Below are 18,752 nucleotides of genomic sequence, written 5' to 3'. Positions count from 1 at the left end.
CATAATTTTACATTTTATTTGATTTTAACACATTTAAATGTCAATAGCCACATGTGGTTAATACCTAACTTATGAGAGAGTGCAGTCACCATGCTCATAAAATGATGGTAAAAACAAATATTTCTGATATTTCAGTGTATAGCTGTGGACTTAACTAAGATGACATATACATAATGTGATTCATAAACTCTCTCAGGCCCCCCCTCAAAAAGAAGTCATTAAAAATAACCATGACAACGAAGAAAACACTAATGATACCAGTAACTGTTGTTGTTGGACATAACTCACCTAGATTTAGTAGAAAATCTCAAGTTACTGAGCTTGGACTTTATCACTGCCTTCTACTTTTCTCTTTTCCGTGGGTGTGTTGATCTGTGATTCCACACTTCCTAGGGGAAGATGGCAATCATTGCAAGCTTAATTATATATACTATGGGGGACCAAAGTAGATAAAAAGCAGGGAGTCCAGAGAATTAGATTCTAATTGCCATTCTGCCATTGACTGACGGTATAATCTTGGCTTCTGGTAAAACTCCAGGAACCAATTTTCTATAAGCTCTGACCAAGGAAGTTCTCTTAATGGCTTATAGGCTCATAAAATGTTAGTGAGAAAAGGGATGTAAGAGATCATTTTGACCAGTCCTCTTCTTTTTCTAGATGAGGACACTGAAGCCGAGAGCTGGTAAGTGACTTGCCCAAGATGGCTTGACTAGCTGTTGGCAGAACCAAGCCTAGATGACAGGTCTTTGTTCCCACTGCACTCCATGCTGCCACTGTATGATAACTCAAGGGAGGGGAGAGTTACCGTTTAATGCCATTGAAGATAGATAGCAAATTGGCGATCACATATCCCCACAGGACTTAATCACAATTCTATAAAAGCCATATAAACCCTACTGTAATTAGCTTAGCACCATGAGGTAGATTCGTTCACAGAGCACACATTCCATTAACTAACTGTGCAACTCAGCTTCCACATTTGTAAAACAAGTGGGGTTGGAAGAGTCGATCTCCAAGGTCCCATCCTGCTCTGAAAGTCTTTAATTCTAAGACTCAAGCATTGATTTTTTTTTTAAATTGTAAATGAATTCCTACTTATGATAGCAGTTCCTACAAATATTTCAAGTGCAATGATTTCATGTATCTGTGAGTCCTTTTCTTCTCTCTATAGATAATGATTAGCTATACATATATGAATCTGCAGGATCCTCGTGGATACTCCATAGTTCTGGAAGGGCCTGGAATCCCCCGATTAGTTATTGCTGGTCTATGGAGGCCTTTTCTCGTGAGACTAAGATAGACTCAATCAATATTTTATGTATGAGTATAATCTGGTACATTTTTCTCTTTTTTATCAAGTGGGTTTTTAGGGCTTTCTGTCATCATTTTATAATCTTAATTAAAAATTTTTAAATAGCTACTATATATAAAATACAATATTCAGAGTTACAATAGGGTTTGCAATGGAAGGATCCAATCCCCAGGTGCTGCTTTTAACAATAAGATCAGCAAGCATAGCATTTGTCCCTGGAGGAGTTTTCTGAGGGGTTTTCTGGGACATGAGACTTTCAGTGCCCAAAGTGGAAAGATCCTGGGAAGACCAGAACAAGTTCATCACCCTAGCAAGTTCCTTGATACACCCAGTTTCTGATGCCATACCACCAACCTTTGCAGTTACCATTGATACGGAATTCCAGTGGGTATAAGGCAATATGCATTTAGCATTTTTCTCTGGATGACATTTTGAAGTAAATAAAAATGATCACTCAAAAGGTGAACTTCTGAAGGTCTTTGGATACTTCTTATTCTCTAAGTTTTAGAGACAAAAGGGTGGGGCTGAAAACCCAACTTATTCAAGGAAAACAGAATGAAAGTGCAAGCCTCCTTTGTGCAACTAGTGACCTCTGAGACATTGGGAAGATTTTATTCACAAGCAGAATAAATTATTACTTGTTGAGGAAACCAGCCTCCTAGAAAAAAAAAAGTCACTTGAGTCATTTAATATCCATTTGTGAAAAGACTTGAAGAGAGACTAAAACTGCCTTCTGCTTCCAGTCGTGGTAAGGAATGGAATGAAGTCAAGATCTGGAGTTGACAGAGCGAAAATCAAGATGATCTAATAGTTCCTTTACATTTTTAATTTTTATGGATTTATGTTTGGGAGTAATGGTAATGCTTTCCATTTCTGAAGGGTGAGCTGTTCATTCCAGAATATGAATTATGTACATTCATTAAGATTTTCCCCTAAAATGAGTTTTTCCATCTACTTTTTTTGAATGCATATTTTATGAATGTATAAGCTGTTGTGGAACATGATGTCTTTCAAACTCTACCTCTTTTTTTTTAATTGAAACTACATAAAATTTTGTTTCTCCTTCTTGTCGAATTTTATATTTCCATCTTATTCAAATGAGTGTGTATTTATGGAGTAGCTATTATGTCGAAGGCACTACTCCGAGTCCTGGAGGGAATACCAAAAATGAATGAGAAGTCCTGCCCTCAAGGAGCTTAAACTTAGGTATGAAAGATAAGCACCCACATAGCTATAAGAGCAAGCTACATAAAATAACTGCCATAAAGAATGTTTAATAAAGAAGAGATGTTACACTTAACTGATGAAAAGGAACCTTTTTAACATGGAAATACTATTTGAAACGAATCTCAATGAGTAATGAATTTGAGTGCAATTATAAAGTATTAAACTTCAGATTTAGGGAACTGTCATCACTATCATTGGACTGGAGTGTCTATGGTAGAGGGAGGCTCCAAAATAAATTCGAGCCGTAGAGCACAGACCCATGAAAACAATAATGGAGAGTTAGCAATCTCATTCCTTTGGCAACGGGGAGTAAGTGCAGATTTCAGAGCAGGGGCATGATACACTCAGATGTGCATTTTTAAGAGGTCACTCTGGCACTGTTTTATAGATGAATTGAAATAAAAATAGAAAAAGGATAGGAGACAGGGAGACAAGATGAGATGTGACAAGAGCCTTAAGAAGGGTAGTTAAGAACAAAAAAGGAGGGAACGCACTTAGGAATGTGGTTAAAAATCTTCATGGCTTGGAAGTTATGATTAACAGAAAGTCAAAGGTGAGTCTGAGCTTGAGCCTTGATAAGGGGGAGTCAGTTGGTGGCAGAAAGCAGAGGTGGGGAGGCAAAGAGTTGAATCCCCTTGAAAGTTATTTCCACTTATATTGCTTAATATTGATATTTCCCTTTACATACTTTCTACCTAATGTTATTTCATCATTAATTTTTTTAAGTTTAAAAAAAAATTCCTAAGAGCCCATTGAAGATAGGATTTTATTGTGACTCCCTTAGCATTTTGCTATACAGACACTTGGCAATACAAAAAGCTAAGCAGAGAGTCAACATTTATATTGTGCTAGATAGTACCAATTCGTGGGCTTGTACTCAGGCCATCTTTGTTTTACTCCATGCAAAATATCAGATTGCTTCTCAGAACGTCAATGGGGTTGTCAGGGGAGGGATAGCAATCACACGCTTTAATATTACAAAATTATCATTATACTCCATACATTGTTCGATGGGAAGAATAGTTATCCAAGTGGTGCTTTGGATTGGGTTAACATCACCTTTATTGATACTGGGTTATCTACTGAGCTGTGAAACCTGGCAAATTAACCCTATAGTTCAAATCAAAATGTGGAGACTCTCCAAGGCTCTTGGGAGCACACATAATTTTATTTCCTTCATCTTTTAAGACTGATAGAATATTCCATCAGTTTGATAGCAAAAGTGTTGTCCTAAATAAAGGATGGGGCTCTCCCCTGACTGCAGCTATTAGGCTGAAATCTTATCAGTCACAGGGGTGGCAGGAGACCTACCAGTTCTCATCCTGAGTTAATCAAATTAGGTATTTGTCATTCTTTCCCTCCCTAGCAGGAAATTAAGTTTCACTGAAGCATTTGGGTCACACCCTTAGTATCTAAGAATGATCTCCCTGTAAGATAAGTTTACAGTATTCAGTTGCTTTGGGGCATTGCCTTTTGATTACTTTTTTTCTTTCTTTTTTTTTTTTTAAAGGAACATGTTTAAGGCAGCTTTAATATTTTACCCAGCTGTTCTGCTTTTAGGATCAGGATCAGTGTGGTCACGTGGTAAGCCTGGCAAAGTCTCCCCTAATGTCAGAGGAGAATCTGGAAAAAATTGTATGAATGTTTTCTCAAATGCAATCAGTTTTATTTTTTCAAGTGGGTATTGTTTTAACTGTAAAATAGTATCCAGCTCTGACAGCAGTTAAGTAGTAGTGGCAGCCTAATCTCAAATGAAAACAAGATTAATCTGCCTCCAAAACGATTGCTTTCTACAAACGTGTTTTTCTCATTCACTTTTTCTCTCCTTTTCAGCGATTACTTTCCAGCTGTTGCACAGGTCTAGCACAGCCCTTGCCGGTTTTTCCTTTTCTGCTTTTGAGTATCTGGGGCTCATGTCTTCTGGTAGCATATTCCCAATGTAAGTTTGATGCTCCTGGTATGTTCTCGGACATTCAACACATGAAGAAAAGCATTCTACAATTTCCATGTGGCACAAATTTGGAATGTTTCATTTGAAAGTTCTGCTATATCTTTACTGGGAGAAATGATTTTAGAAGAAATCATACATTGATTGAAGAACTAGCAAATCATATGACCAGCTTTTTCCAAGTTTATATTATTCATGCCACACCTGAACTCCACATGGTTTTCATGGCCATTTGATAAAAAGTTTAGATAATTGCCCCCCAACCAAAAACCTACCAGAAGAGAGAATGTCAGTACTCCTTTCTGCCATTCGCCCATTTATTTCCTCTTTTGGGAAGCTATGAGAGTACCTACTTTTCATTTCAGAATTAAAATTCAAAATATGATGACATTTTCTTTGTGTTGTATTAACGCACATGCCAGAAACTTTTCAGGTTATGGGTCACCCAGATTTGACAATTACGATCAATCCTAAAAATATCTATACAGAACATTCCTCTGTTTATTTCTTATATTGCTGACTTCCTGAAAACAGAGGCAGTCGTTATAGTAGAGGTTGCATTTAAGCAAGAGAAATTAGCAAGCTTATGGAAACCTACCACCCCGAGGATTGCTGGCAAGTCTGTACTTCCATTTTTATTTATTTATTTTTTTACACTTTGCAGTTCAGTCCAAAGTTGCCTAGTCAAATGTAATCTTTGTGCTTTCAAATAAATTCAAACAGCTTGCTACTGTTTGTCACAATTTTCATTTGGGCCCTTAGAATCTTGCTTTCTTTTTGTAAAAGCCACATTTTACATTCATAAACCATTGCGCGTTGCTCATTTAACCCTGTTCCCACGCTCCACTCCAAATGCATTACGGAGTGACCCCGCATGTCAGCACTATAGCATTGTACAGTAAATAGAGTGTTTTGCTTCATAAATCAAGCATAGAACTTATAGCCAACTTCAGCATAAAAAAAGTCACTGAAATAATATGGCCCAGCTGCAGGAGATAGACATTGTATTCATAAAGCTAGCCTTAAATTACTGACATTTAAATCCAGATTTGACAAAGCTAAGACTATTTTGGAGGATTCTGAGTAATCCTCATGAAATTCCAAATTTCTCTTTTGTTGTTTTGAAGGAGATTCATTTTTAAAAGGAAAGAGGGTTAGATTTTTGTTCCCTCTACAGTATCTTTGATGGTATCAGAAAGGCACACTTGGGTGGCCAGTTCACCTAATTATGCAAGTCACTTTGCAAATCATCTATTTTTGCTTCAGGAACCTGTTTTCTGGGGGGTGGGGGGGTGGGGGCACAGTTCTCTTATACTATAGTATCTATAAGCAGGAAAATGCAAAGGTGATTTTGGAAAATTCAGGTTTGGATTTCTCTCCCATATAAATCAGATTGAACACAAACGTCTCATTGAGGGTATCCAAAGATAGAAACTAATTTTATTTCAAACTGCAATTTGTATTTCTCTGTTGGAAAAAAAGAGAAAGTCTAAAAGCCCCACAATTGGCCAGACTTCCAGCTTTTGCTGTTCTCTGTTCATCTCTCTTTATAGGTAGCAATTTTAGCATTCAAAATTTAAAAATATGCCAGAGGAATGTATATTTACAGCGTTGTCTCTGAAAGCATGCTCTGAACATAACCTGTGATGGGAACACCTTGTCAATGGAGGCTTGTCAGCATACCAGATAGTTTGGGCCACAATCTCTCTGGCCAACACCATTGGTTTAAATAAATTAAAATCATGTTATTTTTTCCATTAAATTTTACTAAAAAAAAATCTGCTTTTTAAAAAAAGCACAAAACTAAATGCTTATAACAAATGTAATTATAATAGTATGAGAATTAATGAGAGATGGGAAAAAGTAATGTCTGTATTTTATCTTTCATGCAGGTAGATTAAAAGCCATTACCACTATGTTAAAAGCATTTATCTGCTCACTGTAAAATGAGTTAGACTAGATTTTTAAAACTTTTAATGTCCTTGCTACAGGTAATTTCTTTGTTCACCTAAGATAGAAGAGTCTAACTGAATTATGTTCTGGCATAAATTGCCTTCTGGAATTCAACTACTTCTTTTGGGAAGTAGCAGTATCTTCAAATTAACCTCAGTTAACACGAATGGACTAAAAAAATTGTTCAAAAATTTATGTAGTTCAAAAATTGTCAGATTTGTTGAAATGAATAATGTGTTTGGATTTTTGGAAGACCTTTACAAATTTTGAACCTCCTGCAGTTCCATTTGGTGTAAAGAATTATACTATAAACAAGGGGCTCCATCTGTACTTTTGAAATAACTATTCAGTTTTCCATTTCAGTGCTCAGACAAATTGACACGACAAACTGAAAAGCAGAAGTTAGTGTTCAAAGAAGTTCAAGAGTAAACATTTAGTCAATTCGTCTGTCGAATGGAGAGAGATTCAGTGCACTGGAGTCCAGGATTCTGAAGACAGCTTCTAGGTTGGTGGTGAAGACTCTCTGTACTCTCTTTCCCCAAGCCTCAGGTCACATGCAGAGTATGAATCTTCTCATAGGGTCCTCACTATTTCTGGGTGTTTTGTACACATTTTGCTACATTTATCAATGAGGAGGAGGTTTACATTAAAATTTCATTTACTAACTTTAGTGTTTTTCCTGGTCCTTTTCACTGATGACTTAGGCAAGTATTTGGTTTTTTCTATTTGGCCAAGGGTATAGGAAATCGCATCTTTAGGAAGAGGAATAAAATGATCATAGCTGTTGAAAACTTGATATGGCTCAGCAAGGCAAGTTTTAGAATGTTGTTTTAATCAAATTACCTATCAATTCATCTCGGTGGGAAATTACAGATCGCCAATATACAAAGATTTGTGATAGGTGCTCTGTGATCTATTCTTGGCAGGAACTGTCCTATTTAAGCTAAAATTTAAGGTGAACATAATTGGGGGAGGGGAGGCAATAAATCCTTACCCACCAAGAACATTTGGCACATGTCATTCTCCAGATCTCAAATTATTTTTCCTCCAGGACCTTCTATCTGGATTTTGTTGTTCAAGGATCCAAGGATTCATGGCCTGGTCCCAGTCACTCTCGTTATGCCTGGGGTAATGCATGCCCTGGTCAGATGTGGCTTCTCCGTATTGTCTGCGTGCACTTTATACATCCCTGCACAAGCCCACTCCCAAACTGCTTGCCTTTTCTTTTCCTCTGCCATTCTTTACATAGGATTTCTCATTTTTGGCCTAATGTGGTGTTCCCCTGCACGGTGAGGCTGTGCTCCCCTGACCTCCTACCGCGGACAAGGTCTTTAACATACATTTGGAACACGTTATGCCGGCATTATAGGCTATCTTGTAATCTATATTTTTCTTCCCAATGAGATCATGTATTCTCTGAGAAATCGGTGACGCCTCTTTGTACTTTCTGGCCTTAGTACTTAGTAGGCTTCCAATGGCAGCTGGCTGATTTAGTGATGAAGCATTGTATGGAAGTCTGTGAAATTAGAGTGAGTTGATATGGTGTATTCCCATGGCAGTTAATCTGTGCAGACTTGTGTTGGATCAAAGGCCTCATCAGGCTTAGATAAGATAAGACCCCTTTAGCTACCAAAGGATGCAGCATTAATTTTTCAGATGAAAAGACAACTAAATGTAAACCTTTCTGAAGTATGGAATGCAATGGAAAGCAACTCAAATTCTGATAAAGGTTATTTATTACAGAGATGCCATTTAATTTCTCAAGTCCTCCCTTTCATGGGGAACATTATGGTGTGATGATAGCATATGCTTTTCAGACCCTCTAGAAAGTCATCATTTTGGAAATCCCTCTAACAGTTGGATGATCATCACTCAATGTTCTAAAACAGATAACAAGGATACTTAGGATGAGGCTAAGGGAAGGAAATGAACGTTCATTGAATCCAACCTTTTTGGCATTTAATTCTCTATGACAACCTTACAAGGTGGATAGAATCATGTTCAGTGTTTGCATGGGAAACCAGAAATTCAGAGGTGTTGAATTAATTGTCCAGGATCACAGAGACAACTCAGGCCTCTCTGTTTTACATGTCTCTTTGACCACTGTCTCAATAAGGAAGGTTTGGCTCTTATGATAACGAGTCAACATCTTAATAAAACCCCTCCTTTAGTTTTGGTTGGAACATTTCCAACACTTTTTTCACGTGTAGTGCTGTGTCATTTCTATGGATTTGGGAATTTGGAGTGATTCTGCTTTAAGCAAATCTGGTTTGATTAATCTAGTAGGATGAACTCCTAAGGCAAGAGGCCTTAATGTCTTTTCCAGTTATATTTTGCTTCTTGCTCAGAATATGCTGCTTCTCTGTTCTGAGGAAGTAGAGAGGTTTCCTGGTTCTGTATGAGGGACCCTAGAGGCATATAATGCCAAGACAGGCATCCTTGAGAGGGTCAGGGTGATCACTAATAAAGAACTTGCATGTAGAATTTCAATAGACAAAACTGGGACAGAGATACTTTTGTGGTTTTTTTTTTTTTTAGATGTATTTATTTATTTATTCATGAGAGACACACACAGAGAGAGAGAGAGAGAGAGGCAGAGACACAGGCAGAGGGAGAAGCAGGCTCCATGCAGGGAGCCTGACGTGGGACTCGATCCCAGGTCTCCAGGATTGCACTCTGGGCTGAAGGTGGCGCTAAACCCCTGAGCCACCTGGGCTGCCCTGTTTTGTTTTTTAAGTTGGACCTACCAGGGGCTATCCATCAGACCTCTTATGGATAACTGTGTTCCTTCAGTTTGGCTGGTGGTCACCCTCATGGCTTCTGGTTGTTTTAATAATGTTTTGCTTCCATAGGTCTCCAGACAGTTGACTCTTCTCCACTTCTCTCTCTTTTTTCCTTTCTATGATTGTTACAAAGCAAATTCTAAGTTACTTTTCACTTTTCATTTGTTACTCCTGCTTCTGTTCAGTCAGCTCTGCCAGATTTGCTGTGTTAGTCTCTAAAGCTGGCCGCCACAACTCCTCCCCTCCCTCTGCACATGTGCCCACCTTCTCAGTTCAAGGTAAAGCCTACTTCCCTTCCTCTTAAATCTGGCCTTGTGACTGGCTGTGGCCAACAGAATGTGGAAGAAGTGATACAGTGGTAACTCTAAGTCTAGCCTTTAAAGGTCTGGAAGTTTCCACCTTCTCTCTAGGAAGCCAGTCCCAGGTAAAAAGTTCAACTACTCTGAGACTGCCATGTTGTAAGAAAGCCCAGGCTAGCCACAGGGATATACTCTGTGGGAAGAGAGAAGGACACTCAGCCAGCCCCCAGCTGTTTCAGCCTATTATAGCTGAGGCACAAGATGAGTGAGTGAAGGAGTCATCTTGGATCTGCCTGTTGTAGCAAACACCACGTAGAGCAAAACAACCACACAGCTTAGCCTAGCCAAGATCACAAAATTATGAGATACAATTATTAGTGCTGTTTTAATCCACTAGGTTTTGGGGTGTTGTATAGCAATAAATAATTAAAATATTGGAATACTTGCTTAAAGCTTATATCCACAATCCACTGTGATATTCTAGAGCTGTGTGATACAATATGGTATTAGCCACATGTGGTTGCTTAAATAGAATTAAAGTTAAACAAAGGTAAAAATGCAGTGTTTCAATTTTATGAGCCACATCTGAGATGCTCACAGCCACTGCTTTGGACAGTACATATAGGACATTTCCAACATCACAGAAAGTTCTGTTGGATCTCAGTTATCTTCATGTTTTCTGGAGTCTTATGTTACCCGTTTGTCAAGAGATGTTAATCCCAGCAAATTGCCTCAGTGGAGTACAAGGTTTTTGTAAAGCAGTAGAAGTGTAATAGAGAGAGTTGTCCTGCCACTGGTATACATAATTGGGACATGTGGGGCCCTGTCTAATGTCAGGTCAAGATGCTCTACCCTCATTCTGTAGACAATGGGGCACCATTGAAAGTTTTGAGGTGAGAGAAATGACCAGAAAGGTTATTTGGAAAGATGACTCTCATGTAAAATGAATTCAGCTGGGTTTCACACCAAAAGAGCACTCTCTCAATCTTATTAGTTATTTGTTTCTCCAGAAATAACTTATTTTCAATTGTTTTTCTATTTTTCATTTATAATTTTAACTTACCTTCCTAGGGTTAGGGCAGGAGTAGAATCAAACCCATTTTTTGCTGATGGAATAATTTAGCCTAGATTATGGTAATTCATTGCACCATGACCTCAACGAACTGGCGTGAAACACAACAAAAGTTGTCATGTACTTGAAAATATTATGAACTTCTAAAATATGACTGATAACAGTACATTATTTACATTCTTCTTAACTATGTCAAAAGAAATACACATCTTCTAAAAATCCCTTAGCTCTGTGTTTCATTGTTTTTTAACATGAGGTAAAATTCCCCATCTGAGTTGAAATTAAATCAAAAATAGCAGGTTACATATATACCAAAGTACATCATAAGATAGTTATATTGAATATATACAGTTGTAAATACAAGAAGTTATTTTTTAAATTAATTAATTAATTTATTCATGAGAAACACAAAGAGAGAGAGGCAAAGACATAGGCAGAGGGAGAAGCAGGCTCCCTGTGGGGAGCCTGTTGCAGGACTCGATAACAGGACCCCAGAATCATGACCTTAGCCGAAGGCAGATGCTCAAACATTGAGCCACCCAGGTGGCCAACTATAGGAAGTTATATTTGATTAATTCTCCTATAAAATGATGACATGAATATGGGTAGCAAAACAAAAATCAGATTATCTCAATGAAAACTCCACAGAATTCTAATTGTGTAAATAGTAGACTTAGTTCAATGTATCTATTTACTATTTACAGATTTATTTATTTATTTATTTATTTATTTATTTATTTATTTATTTAAGGACAGGAAGGGGCAGAGGAAGAGAATCCTCAAGCAGAGTCTCCACTGAGTGCAGAACCCAATGCTGGGCTTGATTTCAAGACCCGTGGGATCATGACCTAAGCCAAAACCAAGAGTTGGACATTCAACTGACTGAGCCACCCAGGTGCCCCTCTTTTCACTATTTAATGATAATAGTATAATAAGGGATCTGGAAATCTTTAAGAGTCCTCACTTGGGAGTTTGCAGATCCAAATCCTGGCTATGGCTTGGCTATCGATGAGTTTTGTAGCCTTGGACAGGTTGATCGCCTATTGAATACATGTATAGAAGGAGTCTGATTCTACCCCTCTTTGTGAGTTCTCTTGGCTTGGGCCACTGATCAAAAGGTTCTTTTGACTCAAGATGTTACTAAAGTACAAAAAGTACACCACGACTCTATTCCTGTTGGGTCCTGATTTCTTTCTCCTCAAACAGGACCAAAAAAAATGAGAATTTAGTGTGAAGATCCACCTTGTGCTAAAATCTGCCTTAATGTGTTTTATTTTGGGTGGTTAAAAGGAAAGAAAAATAAGAAATCTGTCTTAACACAAGTTTTCCTGTCTTTGGCCCCTTGCCCTGATTTTAAAGTGCTGGAGGCCAGGTATTCTGTTTTGTTTTGTTTTATTTTGCGGATCATCACAAGTACCCATGACTGCAGGTACTATATTTATGTAGAGTATCCGCAGAGAATTCTCTCCCACATAGATAAATTTTTGTTCTCCAAAACCTTTGTAGAAGTAACCATATGGATATTTATCCCTTCTCCCATTCTGGCCTTGCAGCTTCTCCTTATGTGCACTTATCATTGCTCTCTTCATCCCTTCCTCTACTCTCAGTGCATAAAACACACATGAATTATGTATCTGTTCTGTTCATGGTACTACTCTAGGGCTATGAGAAATTAAACGGTAACCCAGAAGTATCTCTCTCAAAGGGCCTTGGCTGAAGAGTAGAGATTATCTTGTCCTAGAAAGAAAGGAGTCCAAGAATAGCCCTTTAGAGACTGTCCTTCAGCTCAGTAGACTAATGCAGGATGAACAGGATGGTAACAAGAGACAGATTAATTCTCTGCCTGACCCTTCTTAACTCCTTGTACCTTGTCCTTATTTCCATAGGCATTAGCGTCCTTTTGGATTTTACCACTTTTCCCTTTATCCTGTTTCATCTATGGTGACTAGAGAAACAGTCATCCTTCGTTGTTCCTTGATGATAGTGTATGTTTGACTATGAGTGCAAGGCATGATGTAAGAAATATCTTTGCTGAAGGTGGGATGCACATAGATTTACGAACACGACTAACTACGACACGTTAGAATATTTTCTTTGTGGTATCTAGTAAATCACAGTGATCTCAAATCTTCAGTGAAGAGCTCAGTAAATCTGATACAGAAGCTTGAATGTGGGGATCTATTTTCTAGGAAATCAAATTAAACATTAACATTATTAATAGATAAAATTTACTGAGCACTTACTACATGCCCGCTATGGCACCAAGAGCATCACAGGTGTTAATGTACTTAAACCTCTCTGCGAATCTGGGAGGAAGACGTCATTATAATGCACTTGTTTCAAATGGGGAAATTGCTACTTGGCAACACAACTAAAAAGATGCTGAGCCCGGACTCAAAACTAGGCAACGTGGCCCCAGACTTTCTCTCCTACCTATCCTGTTTCCTTGGCCTGTGAGTATAAAACACACAAATAAAACCCAACAAAATTTGAAAAGCAACTTCTCTGTCATCTCCTGCTCTCCACCCACAAAGAGCAATATTAAGACTCAGGTTCATCAAGGAATAAACCCAATAACTATGTCTGTGACCAAAAGCATAGCTAAGCTTGGCAGCATAGAATGTTTTAATCCTGCCTAAATGCTGATAGGACAAATCTGTTAGAGATATGAGACCTTGTGTCTGATGGAGGCTCAGTCACCTACAGGCTCTGACCACCCCTGAGCTAGTGGACCACATGGTTGCTTTTGTTTCTCCTTTCTTCATCAATCCCTGTGGCTCTCTGTTCTTCATATTTTTCTGCTCACTCTTTGAAAAAGTTGTGATATTAGATAGACACTTCATTCTCCTAGATTTTCCCTATATATTATGACTCCAATAGCCTCTTGTGAGATGTACAACAGTATCTAGTGTAGTTGGATTGAGCCAAATTCTCTCAAGATCACCTTTATCTCTTATTTTATCCTTCAAAACCTCTTAGAGGCATATCTCTTTCTCAAATGAAGAAAGAATGTTGGTGTTAAACAACAATAATTAATAGATCTCCATGAAGAGTTAGAGACAAAATCCGGAAATTAAGAAAAAAAACTAGAGTGATCAAGAAAGTACCAGGAAGGGAGACTAAGGCCAAGTGACCAGGTCACTCCATGACGCTAGACTGATGCTGGGATGGAGGATGTGGGTGGGGGCCTGGCAAGTGTTACCCTGGAAATTTACACAGAGAGACAGGTGTTCATGCTTTTATTTAGAAATATTTATTTACTACGTGTTCCATGTCAAGCACTGAGATAGCAAGGATAAAAAAGACTCAACCCTGTTTTCTGAGTATTTATATCTGATAGGGGAGAGAGATTTAAACAAGTAAGATCAACCATACTATGTGTATACAGATTACCCCGAGGACACAGAGGGAGTGATGGATTTCATGGAGTAGGCCAACAAAGCCTTCATTTCAGAGAGGGGGAGGGAGGTTTGCATGGATGGGCACCGGAGTACATTCCTGGGAGGGCATGACCGCAGGAAGCAGGCACACAGAGCATAGACACGGGACAGCCCGGACCTGTAGGGCGCATGTCAGCTGGAGTACAAGGTGCCTTTGGAGTGTGGAGTCACAAAGATTGGGTGGGTCAGAGATATTTGTGAAGGACCTTGTTGTTGGGTTGTAGCCTGAGCCTCGGAGCCAAGCATCAATCCGGAAGGCAGGAGGGATGGAAAGAGATGGAGACTCTGCCAGAAATGACCCCGACTCTCCTTAGTCAACTGTACTTAGCTCCTCACAACCAGTGAGTGAGGGTTGCATTGAAACCAACTGTATGGTTAGAAGCTGGGGAGGATTCACAGGAGATAGTACTTTCTAAACTCAAGGACCTGGAAATCTATACAGGAAGATAAGAAAACATACAAGAAATAACTGGATAATAGTATAAGAGAGTAGAGGGTTAATTGCTAGGACACCCTGGAAGTAGCAGCTTAACACTGGGGTCCTCTGTGGATCACTGGGCTGTTCTCTGGGGCTCAAAACACGATGAAGATTTGCTTAATAAACACACTGCAGACTCGTGAGCTAAAGACTGTTGATTCCACGCTATTATGTTTACTCCTCTCTCCTCTGTAAGCCAGAGGGTTCAAGGACGGATGACGTCTAGAGCTGATAGGGAATAAACAGTTAACAGTCCCACCTTGGGCCAGCTCTGAACCTTCCGAGGCAGCCAGTAAATTGAACGCAGCAGCGAGAAAACAGAGCCACTTCTGCTCACCCACGGAAACAGTCAAGCTGCCACAATTTGCTCAAGGTGCAAGTAACAGATCAGCCTTTCGGAGGACCCTGCACACGCTGCACATTGCGGCAGTCTCACCTCAGTCGCAGAGCCTCTGCCTCACAGCTGGCTGAAGGAATTAGCTTGCACACCAGAATATTAATGTCAGCATCTTTTATCACATGGGCTGAGGATTTGCAACCATTGGAAAACACCCCCAACTCTGCTTGTGAATATCTGTGATTTAGAGGAAGGAACAAAGTTATCATTAAAAAAAAACAAAAAACAAAAAACCTGCCTATCATCAAACACATTGATGACAGGCCCTGTGTAAATATATATACTTATATATATACATATATTTATATATATATGTATGCATGTTAAAATATTTGGAATGCCTCATTTATAAGCCATCATGACAAGGTAAAAGCAAAACCAAACGAAAAAAACCTTCAGAAGTTGCTTTAGAAAGAGACTGAAAGGAACGCTTGCCTATTTCTACTCACTGTCCTCCCAAACCCACCTTGCAATAATTGCATAATCTAGACAGAGAATTCTCATAAAATGCCTTTGGATTGTGTGCTACTTATTGGTATATCTCCTGACACCCCCATTTGTGCCTATCTCCTGGTCGCCACCTTCCCCCAGGCTTCCTGCTTGGGCTTTCACCCGGTTCTAACAAACTGGGCAAGATCAACAAAATCCCAGCGTCAAATTCCTCTTCATGCTTGGCAGATCCTGTCACGGGCTGCCTCCAAATCAGTAAGATTATTTTGTCAATCGATCAATTGTTGTATCAAGAATCAATCAAATGTGCTCTCTGCCCTCATGCAGGGACCATTCTAAGCAGCAGGATGTTCACATCAGATACTCAATGGCAATAAAGTTGCATTCCAAAGAAACCCATCGCAACACGATTTTTAATCCATTTTTTTAAAAAAAAGATCCCGAAATGAAATTCGGATACAGCTCGTATCATATGAATAATTTTTTAAAATCAAGATCTTAACCTAGGTAAATCATTCTCTTCAATGTTTCAAAAATGCAGTATTTGGTACTTATCATATGTACCTTTTAATTGCATCTGGCTCTAACACTACTAAACCTGCCCTTTGGTTTTCAGGAATCCTGACTTGCTCTTTCCTTACTCACTACCCTTGTTCTTTATTTCTTAAAAACTCCTAGTGTTGTGCTCATAGATGCATATTTTTTTAAAAGATGGATTAATGAATTCTAGAAGCTACCAGCAGTTACACAATTGTAATCTAGCAGTGATATAGTAAACAGCATAAAATCTAAGGTTCAATGCTGGAATAGCCACTTAGTAGCTGAATGACCTTAGGAAGTGTACTTAAATTTTCTTGGCTTTAGTTTCCTCATCTGTAAAGTGGGATAATGACCATTATATCAAAATAGGTCATGGGAATCAACAGAAATAACAGATGTAAATTACTCTACAGTCTCTTTCACAAAGTGAGTCCCCAGGAAATACCAGTCCCTGCCACTTGGATTTTAGGAAATAATGGTTGATATGGATTAGATTAAGGACCTACTCTGGCCAAAGTTTTATATTTGTTCATAACATTTTCTGGATTAAGGCAAGAATGTGGAATGATAAGAGACCAGCTCACACGTACATCTATTAATCTGGCATATATTTCATCAATTAATATATTTTAGAGTAAAGTTTCTTGTCTGAGGATGATTCTTTTGTGAAAGAAGACAGAGTGAATGATCGAAGCACATTATCATTTGGTTGAGAATATTACTTTCACCTCACTCAAACTGCAGGTCCGAGCAGCAGTACAGTAAATCACCAGCTTCAAACCCTGTAAATTCCAGGCAGGTAGAGTCATTCGGGGACAATGGATGCTTTGAAAGTCTAGATGAAGAGGAGACATCTACTGCTAATTCCAGGGACAATAACAATATTTCTAAGAGCCTGCCATAAGCTCTCATTTACAAAGTCTCATCAATTTGGGACTTTATCCTTGGCGTGAAAGTGGACTCTTGTCCTCTCTGTTAACATACTAAGCAAATCAACAGCAGGCCCACATGAAAAGGTGGTGTATTTACCATCTTAACAAAACACCCGAGTTTTATGCAAGGCGAGTTGTATATATTTTCATAAGATGACATATTTGTAATGCTAGCACAAGCAGACATTCTTCAGACGGAATCTCAATTTCCTTTCATTATTGCCTTAATCCCTTCTGGGAAGCACATGGTTAAGCACATTCCAGTTACCGCAGGATTTTAAAATTTAAGAGCAAGAAAGCAAACAAGTAGACAAGCACATAAAGAAATAGTCTATAGGTCAGCCTTTCTTCTTCCCCGTACAGCATATCTCCCATCCAATCATCTAAATTATTTGGGATTCAGTCAAGTATGGACAACAAAGCTTAATGAGTCCTCCTGTGAATTTGTGAAGTACATAGTATTTTACTGTATTGAATCCAGGGCTTCTGTGGTCCTCTAATTCAGCCAATAATCAGCCAAAAAAGAAATTACTGATACTAGCACTGTAGTTTCTTAAAAACATATTGAATCTTAACCATGTAATTGACAAAACATCACTAGAGGTGTAAAACTAATGAGCCACAGTGTTTCTAAGAATAGACTTAAAATCATAAAGAGTACCTTATCATTTGGTATATATTTTATGAACAAATGCCTACAACCAGAGGCAAATGACCTCTCTGCTTCCTTGCTGTTCTTAATAAAATTTCTGTAATGGTTCCCATTACAAAGATTTTAGGCTGTAGGCTTTAGGGACAAATTTTACACCAACCAAGGGCTTTGTCATATTATGTTACTTGCCTTTTCATTTGCTCCATTGAATTTTTAAAAGAAATTAACCTCCTCTTCTTTTATCCATGTATGCTTGTCTTCCCATTGGAGTCTTAACTCTTCAGAAGACAACAGTGTCTACACTCTTGTTGACCTTCATCTAGGACAATGAAATATTCTGCAAAAACCAAGCAGTCCAAAATATGGATTCTGTTTCCTGTCTTCTCCACCTACAATGGGAAGATCTTTGTTTTCACTTTTCATTTCTGGAGCCGAATGGAATGTCATCCTGACGTGGGTCTATCTCTATAAGTATAGGACAAAGGTATTTCTGAAAGTGGTGGAGGATGCTGCTTCCTCCTGTCCCCACCTGGCCTCCAGTACCACCTACCCAAAAGGACACATGTGACATCCCAGCATCCTTGAGGAAAAGTCAAAATGTATAAAGACCAGATATGTGATAGAATACAAAACATGGTGATATACAGAATGAGCTACACAAACTGAGAAATTTAAATCACAGTCTGTTCCATGAAAGTGCAAGAATTGCAAATTTTTCTTCAAGATGGGAACTACAAATAGAGAAAAACTCTTTAGACCATCTTGTGGCGAGTCCACCACTACTACATTAGACCATGTTTCCTTGCCCACTCACTCCCAGCCATTTTAACCATGCTCTGTCTCTGTTTGGGTAGATATTATTATAGTGAATTAAAGAATTTTAAAAAATATGCTAGTAAAAAGAGTCTATCCTTTCCATTTCTTGATTGAGCAGGCAGCGAATAACTTGTGGAAAGATTATTTCAATGAGATGTGACCACATGGTAGCAAGAATTGAAAAACAAAAGTTTTTTCTTTTAATGATTGGGTCTTATTGAATTCACCAACTGGAATCAAATATAAGGGAAGCTTTCTTGCTTTCTTTATCATTTATTATACACAGTTCATAGAATTGTAGAGCTCGAAGTGAACTCAAGAAGTCTAGTAGAGCCCTGTGGCCTCAGGGAAAACACTCTGAAACACTGTCCAGCAGGATTGTTGATGGACTCCATGTGGACTAAAATGGCAAGAAGTCAATACTCTCAGCCTGGGCCATCTCATGGGTATCTG

At 38.6% G+C, this 18,752-nt stretch overlaps 1 long non-coding RNA gene across 1 annotated transcript; it reads left to right on the top strand.

Moving 5' to 3' along the window:
* Window positions 1-665: 665 nt before the first annotated feature.
* On the top strand, window positions 666-7,044 carry LOC144281107 (uncharacterized). The gene is made up of 3 exons (XR_013349573.1): window positions 666-682; window positions 4,373-4,478; window positions 6,804-7,044. It is a non-coding gene; the product is annotated as an uncharacterized LOC144281107 (long non-coding RNA).
* The last annotated feature ends 11,708 nt before the right edge of the window (window positions 7,045-18,752 follow it).

Source organism: Canis aureus, chromosome 1 (genome assembly GCF_053574225.1).
Source record: "Canis aureus isolate CA01 chromosome 1, VMU_Caureus_v.1.0, whole genome shotgun sequence".
Lineage (NCBI taxonomy): Eukaryota > Metazoa > Chordata > Mammalia > Carnivora > Canidae > Canis > Canis aureus.
This window is presented reverse-complemented; position numbering and strand designations above follow the sequence as displayed.